The 9,045-nt window shown below is 47.5% G+C and overlaps 1 protein-coding gene across 1 annotated transcript in view; it reads right to left on the bottom strand.

Annotated features, from left to right (window-relative positions):
• The window catches only part of LOC102372428 (vacuolar protein sorting-associated protein 13B-like), a gene marked incomplete at its 3' end in the record, with an annotated part of 150,849 nt that overhangs the window by 19,325 nt on the left and 122,479 nt on the right, over positions 1 to 9,045 (bottom strand). The window lies entirely within an intron of this gene.

Raw genomic sequence — 9,045 nt, 5'->3', positions numbered from 1 at the left:
CGGGGGGGGGGGGGGGGGGAGGAGCAGGAGTACCACCTACATACACAGAACAAGGGGGTCTCATAGTGCAAACATCAGACTGTCTGGGTGTACAATGCAAGGGGGGAGCATTCAGGGGCCTGAGGCTTGCACTAGTGTAGCCCACACATCATATGACTAGCATTGGTGCAGCCTATATGGCATATGGCCACAGGCCAGTTAGAACAGGGGTTATCAACCAGGGATATGCTTACCCTTGGGGGTACTTCAGAAGGCCGCAGAGGGTACACAGCAGTGGGACAGAGAAATGGGGGCACTTCTGGTTTTGCTGCAGGCGCTACTGGCTTCGCTGCTGTGTGAGGTGGCCCCTGCCCTCCCCCCGCTTGTCAACCGGCTAGGGGACTCCCTGCTTCTTGACTTGGCCACTGGGGGTACACACCAACCAAAAAAAGGTTGAAAACCCCAGACTTAGAAGTTGAACAGCCCTGGTATAAGTATTATGGATTGGACTTCAGGGGGGTTTATCTATGCTTTACACAGCTCAATCAGATTTGATCCTCAGTAGCCTACTTTTTCATGCAAAATATATAGAAATGAATTTAAGGGCAGAACAAGAAATTGCTCAACAGTGGGTTTTGCAAGAAATTTATTCAAACATTTTGCCCCTTACAATTCAGTTCCAGGCATATGGAAGTCTCTACCCTAAATTGTTCCCAGAGGTTATAAGGATAAATGTAAAACCAGCAACATGGTGGTTGGTCTTCGCTGAAAAATACTTAGATCTGAAGTCTGTTACATGTGTGACTCATCTGCAAGTATGAACACCATCATCTGCTTCAGTCTAAAGAATTTTCTCAAATTCTAATTTCATCCAGAATAAACTAAGAAAGGGGTTAGGAGTGGACAAAACAAGCAAACTTCTAATGTCTTATAAACTGCTTAATGCCAAGCAGTTGAAAACAAAACCAAAAAACAGATTCTGAATCAGATTAGTAAACAACAGAGTGAAATGTAAATGTAGTGATTCCCCCCCATGTGTTTACTTTTCATAGGTTAAATATTATTTAAGAATATCATAAGCAGGACTTTCCTTTTAAGAATAACCTTGTGTTTTTAAATCTCACTCTTGAGTTTTCATTTTACATTAAAAAATATATATTTTCAGTGCTCTGTCTTGAATGTGTGTAGAGCAGGGGTCAGCAACATACAGCCCGGCAAAATACGTTCCATGAGCTGGATTTGGCCCACAGAACCCCAGAGCTTTATCTCTGTCCACACCAAGACTAGGCAGTGGGGTGCTGCACAAGGGCAGAATCTTTGCTGCCACTGCTTCTTCCCCAACCCTGTAGCCTCATCCCAGCTGTGCGTGAGCTTAACTTTCAGCTGGTAGGGAACTGTGCTCAGGTCCAGAAGTGGAAAGCTGAGTCCACACTGCTATCACTTCTCCCTCCCTCCTCCCCACCCCAGATTCCCAGCTGCAGTGCAGCTCTCCACCACCTAGAAGCTGTGCTCACGTGCCAGGAGGCTGAGAGAAGCGGTGACAACACCAGCATAGCTCTCAGCTGCATGGCTGCAGCACAAGCACAGGCAAACCCCCTCCGCTGGTGACACACCGAAGCCATTTGCACAGGCAAACCCCCTCCACTGGTGACACACCGAAGCCATTTAGCCTGCATCAGAGCCAGCTGTTCCAGCCTCCAGCTTGAAAAGGTATTAAATTAGCAGTTAGGAAGTTTATGTGCATTAGTTTAAATGAATATTTCTCTTCAAACACAAATATTTTTTTTTTTAAATCACTCATCATAATATATATAGAGAACTTCATCTCTTCTCACAATTTTTGTTTTTGAAAATTTCCTACTTGGGCCTAATGATACACATTTTCAAAGTATTGTGTATGTAGCCTTAAGAAGCAATGATACATTTTTCTAAGTTTGACAAGGAGGGAAGACCGAGAAAGGCTGCAACTCAATCAAGTTCTACTGGGTCAGTTGGCTGATGTGATTGCAGAGCCACTGGCCATCCATCGTCTTTGAAAATTCATGGCTATCAGGAGAGGTCCCAGATCATTGGAAAAGGGCAAACATAGTACCCATATTTAAGAAAGGGAAGAAAGAGAAGCCAGTGAACTACAGACCAGTCAGCCTCATCTCAAGCCCTGGAAAAACCATGGAGCAGGTCCTCAAGGACTCCATTTCTAAGCCCTTGAAAGAGGAGGTGATTAGGAACAGTCAGCATGGATTCACCAAGGGCAAGTTATGCCTGACCAACCTGACTGCCTTCTATGATGGGGTGACTGGCTGTGTCGATGCGGGGAGATGTGGTGTATCTCAATTTTAGCACGGCTCTTGATACGGTCTCCCACAGCATTCTCACAGGCAAGCTAAGAAAGACTGGAAGAAGGCCAATGTGGTGCCTATCTTCAAGAAAGGGAGGAAAGTGGATCTGGCAAACTATAGGCCCATCAGCCTGACTTCTATCCTGGGGAAGATCTTAGAAAAGTTTATTAAAGAGGCCATCCTTAATGGACTGGCCGATGCCAACATCCTGAAGGATAGCCAGCACGGGTTTGTTGCAGGTAGGTCTTGCTTGACCAATCTCATTTCCTTCTACGACCAGGTGACCTATCACCTGGACAAGGGAGAAGAGATTGATGTCATATATCTTGACTTCAAAAAAGCCTTCAATCTGGTATCCCATGATCACCTCTTGGTGAAACTGGCCAGTTGTGGCCTTGGGTCCACCACGATCCACTGGCTGGGAAATTGGCTCCGTGGTCAGACCCAGAGGGTAGTAATTGATGGAAGTCAATCATCATGGTGCCCTGTGACCAGTGGCGTCCCCCAAGGCTCTGTCCTTGAACCCATATTGTTCAACATCTTCATTAATGATGTGGACATTGGAGTCAGAAGTGGACTGGCCAAGTTCACCGATGACACCAAACTTTGGGACAAAGCATCCGCAGGAGAGCAATCCAGGCTGACCTGGATAGGCTCAGCAAATGGGCGGACAAGAACCTGATGGTGTTTAACACTGAAAAATGCAAGGTTCTCCACCTTGGGAGGAAAAACCTGCAGCACCCTTATAGGCTCAGCAGTGCTACACTGGCTAGCTGTAACAGGTAACGTTTCGGAGCGAGCCAAACTGTGACCAGCTCACCTGTTCCTGCGGCAACCACCCGCCTTCTCGCCTGCCATGCCTTGATGTTAATTAATTAGTTGATGTTAATTAGCAGGAGGCTGCCATTCTCCTGCCCCGTTGCCAGGGGGCGCGGTCTGCGGCTCCTTTCCTCCCCAATACCGCAGCCCAAGCCTTGCAGATGTAATCACCATTGTCTCAATACTATTCGACCCCTTACTGTTCTCCCCGGGCCTTCCTTCCTTTGCTGCCCCCTCCTGGGGCTTTCCAGTGCCCAACTTGGGCCTCCCTAACATGCAACCCCCCCTATCAGGGGCTCCCTGTGCCCAAACCTGGGGCTTTGCGACAATACTGCCCCCTATCTGGGGCTCTCTATGCCCACACTTGGACTTCTCAATGTTGCCCCCTTCCTGGGGCTCACTGTGCCCAACTTGGGCTTCCTAATAAATGCAGCCCCCTATCAGGGGTTCCCAGTGCCCAAACTTGGGCTTCTCAATAAAATGGCCCCCTTTCTGGGGTTCTCCGTGCCCACACTCCAGCTTCTCAATGTTGCCCCCTTCCTGGGCTCACTGTGCCCAACTTGGGCTTCCTAATAAATGCAGCCCCCTATCAGGGGCTCCCCACTCTGGGGCTCACCACACCCGCACTGGGGCTTCTCAAATGCCCCTCTCTGGGGCCGGGGTCTATGTACCCCGTGTGCTGCGCCTGCTGGCGCTGGGGTCCTCACACTCCACTGTGAGTGCCCTATGAGGCCTCCTCCAACCCCTTATAGCCTCACCCAAACCATTGGTTTAAAACAACAACAAAACACAAGCCCCTGGGCTGTAACATAAATTGAAGCCACCTGGCTAAAACAACATTGTTCAAGCCTCTGAGAGCTGCCATCAGCTGTCGCTGCGGTCAGGCTTTTCCTCACCTCCTGCCTTAGGGAGCTCCTGCCTCTCTGGCTCCTGGCAGAGAACTGCCCCTGGGCTCAGCTCCTTGGGCTTTATAAGGGTCAAGCCCTGCCCCCTCTGGTCAGCTGACCTTCCCTGGTTGCCCCAGCAACCCCCAGCTGCGCTCCTTAGCCACTGCTAGGACTCCTTTTCTAGCAGTTTTCCCCTCTTCAGGCACAGAGCCCGAGTGCTCTGTGACACTAGCACTACGGAAGAAAGAGACTTGGGAGTCACCATTGACCACAAGATGAACATGAGCCTGCAATGTAATGCTGCAGCTAGTAAAGCGACCAAAATGCTGGCTTCGATCTATAGATGCTTCTCAAGCAAATCCCGGGATGTCATTCTCCCCTTGTACGTGGCCTTGGTGAGGCTGCAGCTGGAGTACTGCATCCAGTTTTGGGCTTCACAATTCAAAAAGGATGTGGAGAAGCTTGAGAAAGTCCAGAAAAGAGCCACGCACATGATCAGAGGTCAGGAAAACAGACCTTATGATGAGAGGCTGAGAGCCATGGGGCTCTTCAGCCTGGAAAAGCGTAGGCTCAGGGGCGATCTGGTGACCACCTGTAAGTTTATTAGGGGTGACCACCAGTATCTGGGGGAACGTTTGTTCACCAGAGCGCCCCAAGGGATGACACGGTCGAACGGATACAAACTACTGCAAGACCGTTTCAGGCTGGACATAAGAAAGAATTTCTTTACTGTCCGAGCCCCCAAGGTCTGGAATAGCCTGCCATCGGAGGTGGTTCAAGCACCTACGTTGAACACCTTCAAGAGTAAACTGGATGCTTATCTTGCTGGGATCCTATGACCCCAGCTGACTTCCTGCCGTTCGGGCAGGGGGCTGGACTCAATGATCTCCTGAGGTCCCTTCCAGCCCTAATCTCTATGAAATCTATGAAAGTATGGGCTGGATGAGTGGACTTTGAGGTGGATAGAAAACTGGCTGGAGCATTAGGCTCAGAGAGTAGTAATCAATGGCTCAATATCTAGTTGGCAGCTGGTATCAAGTGAAGTGCTCCAAGGGTTGGTCCTGTGGCCAGTTTTGTTCAATGTCTTCATCAACGACCTAGAAGACGGCACAGAGGGCACCCTCAGCAAGTCTGCAGGTGACACCAAGCTGGGGGGAGTAGTAGAGACACTGGAGGGTAGGGGCTAGGATTCAGAGTAACCTAGACAAATTGGAGGACTGGGTCAAAAGAAATCTCATGAGATTCAACAAGGACAAGTGCAAAGTCCTGCACTTAGGATGGAACAATCCTACATACCAGTACAGGCTGGGGGCTGACTGGTTGAGCAGCAGCTCTGTAGAAAAAGACCTGGGAGTTAGTGGACAATAAGCTTATGACCAGCAATGTCCCCTTGTTCCCAAGGATAATGGCATACTGGGTTGCACTGGCAGGAGTGTGGCTCGCAGGTCAGTGGAACTGATTATTCTCCTCTATTCAACACTGATTAGGCCACATATGGAGTATTCTGTTCGGTTTTGGGCCCTGCACTACAGAAAGGATGGGGACAAATTGTAAAGAATCCAGAGAAGGGCAACAAAAATGCTGAGGGGGCTGGGGGACGTGATTTCTGAGGAGAGGCTGAGGGAACTGGGCTTATTTAGTCTACAGAAGAGAAGACAGAGGGGATTTAATAGAAGACTTCAACTACCTGAAGGGGGGTTCTAAAGAGGATGGAGCTAGACTGTTCTCAGTGGTGGCAGATGACAGAACAAGGAGTAGTGGTCTCAAGTCTCAAGTTGCATGAAGGGAAGTATAGCTTAGATATTAGGAAGAATTTTGTCACTAGGAGGGTAGTAAAATGCTGGAACAGGTTATCCAGAGAGGTTGTGGAATCTCCATCTTCGGAGGTTTTTAAAACCCAGCTAAACAAAGTCTTGACTGGGATGATCTAGTTGGGGATGTTTCTGCTTTGAGCAGAGAGTTGGGATAAATGACTTCCTGAGGTCCTTTCCAACCTTAATTTTCTATGATTCCTGTCCTGCATCAGCAGGGGTCAGCAACTTACAGCCAGCAGGCCAGATCTAGCCAGCAAAGATCTAATCTGGTCCTCGTTTTACTAAAAGTGCACTGATCCCCAACCATTTGACCCAGTGCACATTTTGCTGATTCACTGATTACCTCCTGGCTGCTTCAGCCTGCATGGAGGGCTGCTCTTGAGCACTGCAGCCTCTGCTTAGTGCTCTGCTCAGAGCCACTAGAGGGAAATGATTGCCTGCAGTGCTAGCTGGGTTGCAAGCTGTGGCCCACATTAGTGAAAGCTTGCCAAAGCCTGTGCTTTAGCCCTTGTGCAGGAGAAGTGTGGGCATGTACCACTGATCTTCCTGGCAACAAACGCACACAGCTGTTTTACCTGGAGGCAGCAACACACAGTTGAAAAGCACAGACGTAAGTATAGGCAGCACCAACAGTGGTTTCCAACCAGGAGTGCTGCCACATTCAAAAAACTTGTGGAGGGGTGACCTGACTCAGAAAGGATTGAAAACCACTGACCTAAGGATTCATTTATTCTTACAGATAACCTCATTCTTTCTAGCCACAAAACTAGGAAATTCAGTGACAAAAAAGCTTAATTGAGAGAAAGAATGCTGCTACAACAATTCCCACGTAACTACTGATTGTCTCCACTGAGTTAAACCCCAGTACCCTACCACTGACACGGCCTATATAACAGCTGTGGCCAAACCGCAGCTCACAAGCCGCATATAGCTCACTGTCACGGTACTTGCAGCTCTCCGGAGCCAAAGCCCTGCCTGCTTCGCCACACTGGGACTGCCAGCTCAGGCGCCGGGCCTGCAGCTGTGCTGCTTACCCCAAGACGTGTTCCCTGCGGGGAAAGCCAGAACGGCTCGGCACTGCAGTGGCAGGAGCCTGATCCTGTGGCTGGTACCTGGCTCTTGAACATTAAGCTGGAAAAATGGGTGGAGCTCTTTGGCTCTTGACCTTCAGCTGAGGACCAGATCTGGCTCTCAGGGTGAGTAACTCTGGCCACCCCTGCTAAATAATGAAGTGTTGAAATTAGGCTGATGGGAGCTCTCAAAAAGTATATGCTCTCCTTTCTTCCATATTCTCTCTACCCCATCATAATTTTGGAGTCCCCCTGTTACAGCAGAGGTTCTGAGATGAAAGAATGGCCTTAGTTACTGAAAGCAGCCACATTATATTTTCATTATAGTGCTTAAATAGCCTCACCACATGTGGATATGGTGCCTTATGGAGGTGGTACATTCACTGCCTTTAGCAAATGACAATCTCAGTTAGACAAGCAGGAAATTAAAAAAGTAATGAAAGAAAGGAGAGGGGAAGAAGGAGGAATAATGGGGACAGCAAATAATTATTTGGTAGTTCAGCCTTGTTTTGAGAAAAGGTAGAAAGTGAAAAGAAGGCCCAGAGCTAGAAGTCAGCAGTAAAAACTAAAAGGTCAATTTTGAAGAATCTTAAGTAGGAGAGAAAGTTCACTCCAGGGTTTAGGGCATGGAAGACTGTACAAAGTCCAAAAAAGGCATAAAGCAGAAGTAAAAAACAAACAAAAGGATCAACAGAGCAAGAAATATAAGTATAAAATGAGAAATAAAAAGAAAGAGGCGGGAAAAGACAAGTGTTAGAAAACACACACAACTGTCTGGGGTCATCAGGAAGCTTTCCTGAGAGTTATGTGAATTCCTGTGGAATATGAGTTTCCATTAAAAATCAGTGTTAGTCCTTATGGTTGTACAGATCACCTTACAAACAGGAGTAATATGTAAACCAATGCAACACTGCCTTCCAAAGTCTGCAGACAGGGAACTCCATTCCCACTGCTCCAGCCTTCTAATGTTCTGACAGTTGAAAACTGACTAGAGGTTTTGCCAATCTTTTTCTGAAGCTATTTAGAGCCACATGGATAGCAGTGTAACTGACAAGACTCTTGTCAATTCATTTTGATGCAGCATGAGAAAGTTAGGAGAGAAACCACAGAGCGACTGCAGCCAGACCTCTCAAGCATACCAAATTTTGAAGGAAGTTCAATATTTTGGATTCCTGCTCTGCTGCATCACAAAAGCAAGCAATGTTTTGTGAGTACAAGAAAAACACTCCCTCACCCACTGCCTTCCCTGTAGTGCAGAAAAAAGAACGCGAGGCCAGACGATCATTAATTAAAAGTTCACCCCCACTACCTGCAGTTTAGATTTCCACAGATTTATTACTGATCAAAAACCTCGCACTTTACTTCTAGAAAGTACTCAAATTTTAGTAATGGCATAAGGATTATTTCTGTTTTTTAACCAAAGACTAGCCTAATGTAAAATGAATAAACAGTCCTGGGAGCATAGACCAAGAGCCAAAGCTTCCTCTCCTCCCTGCCCTTAGTATTAGACTACAGAATCATGTTTCCTCTTCCTTGCTCTTCTTCTGACCCCATGACTCTTACATTCCCATTCAAAAGGGACTCGGAAGCTGATCCTTCCTAAAGCTGTCCCCAACATTGTTTAAGGCCTAAACTTGCTACATGTTGACCAGGGGATGCTCTATCCAGCTAAAAGGTAAATAAACCCCATTTGTTCTAGATGTATTCTTTAGATAAGGCCGTCCATTCAGTCACTACCCCTCTGCCACCATTAATTAGGGTGGATCTTGGGTGTACTGTAGACACCTAGACTAGGGACAGACATTACACTTAAACTGGGTTAAGTGATTGGAAACTGGTTTAAACCTGTAACACAACAGAAGTTCAAGGCACACAAAAAAAACTTTCAAAATGGCCAAAACCAGTTTAAGATAAATCTGGTTGGATGCAGTATCAGACTTAACCGATTTATGGAACTTCTGTTCCAGATCCCTTCCCAGTTTTAAGTGTCTTGTAGTTACACTGCTGTCAATCCCACTGCCCCAGTATCCCACCATGCTTTGCTATTTGCTCTACTGGAGCAGGGACTGCCTCACCCTTCTGCTCCCTAGTCTGCATCCTGCCTGTAGCTGTCAGCTCATAGAGATGGGGGGGGGGG

This window comes from Alligator sinensis, unplaced genomic scaffold, assembly GCF_000455745.1.
Source record: "Alligator sinensis unplaced genomic scaffold, ASM45574v1 scaffold497_1, whole genome shotgun sequence".
NCBI lineage: Eukaryota > Metazoa > Chordata > Crocodylia > Alligatoridae > Alligator > Alligator sinensis.
This window is presented reverse-complemented; position numbering and strand designations above follow the sequence as displayed.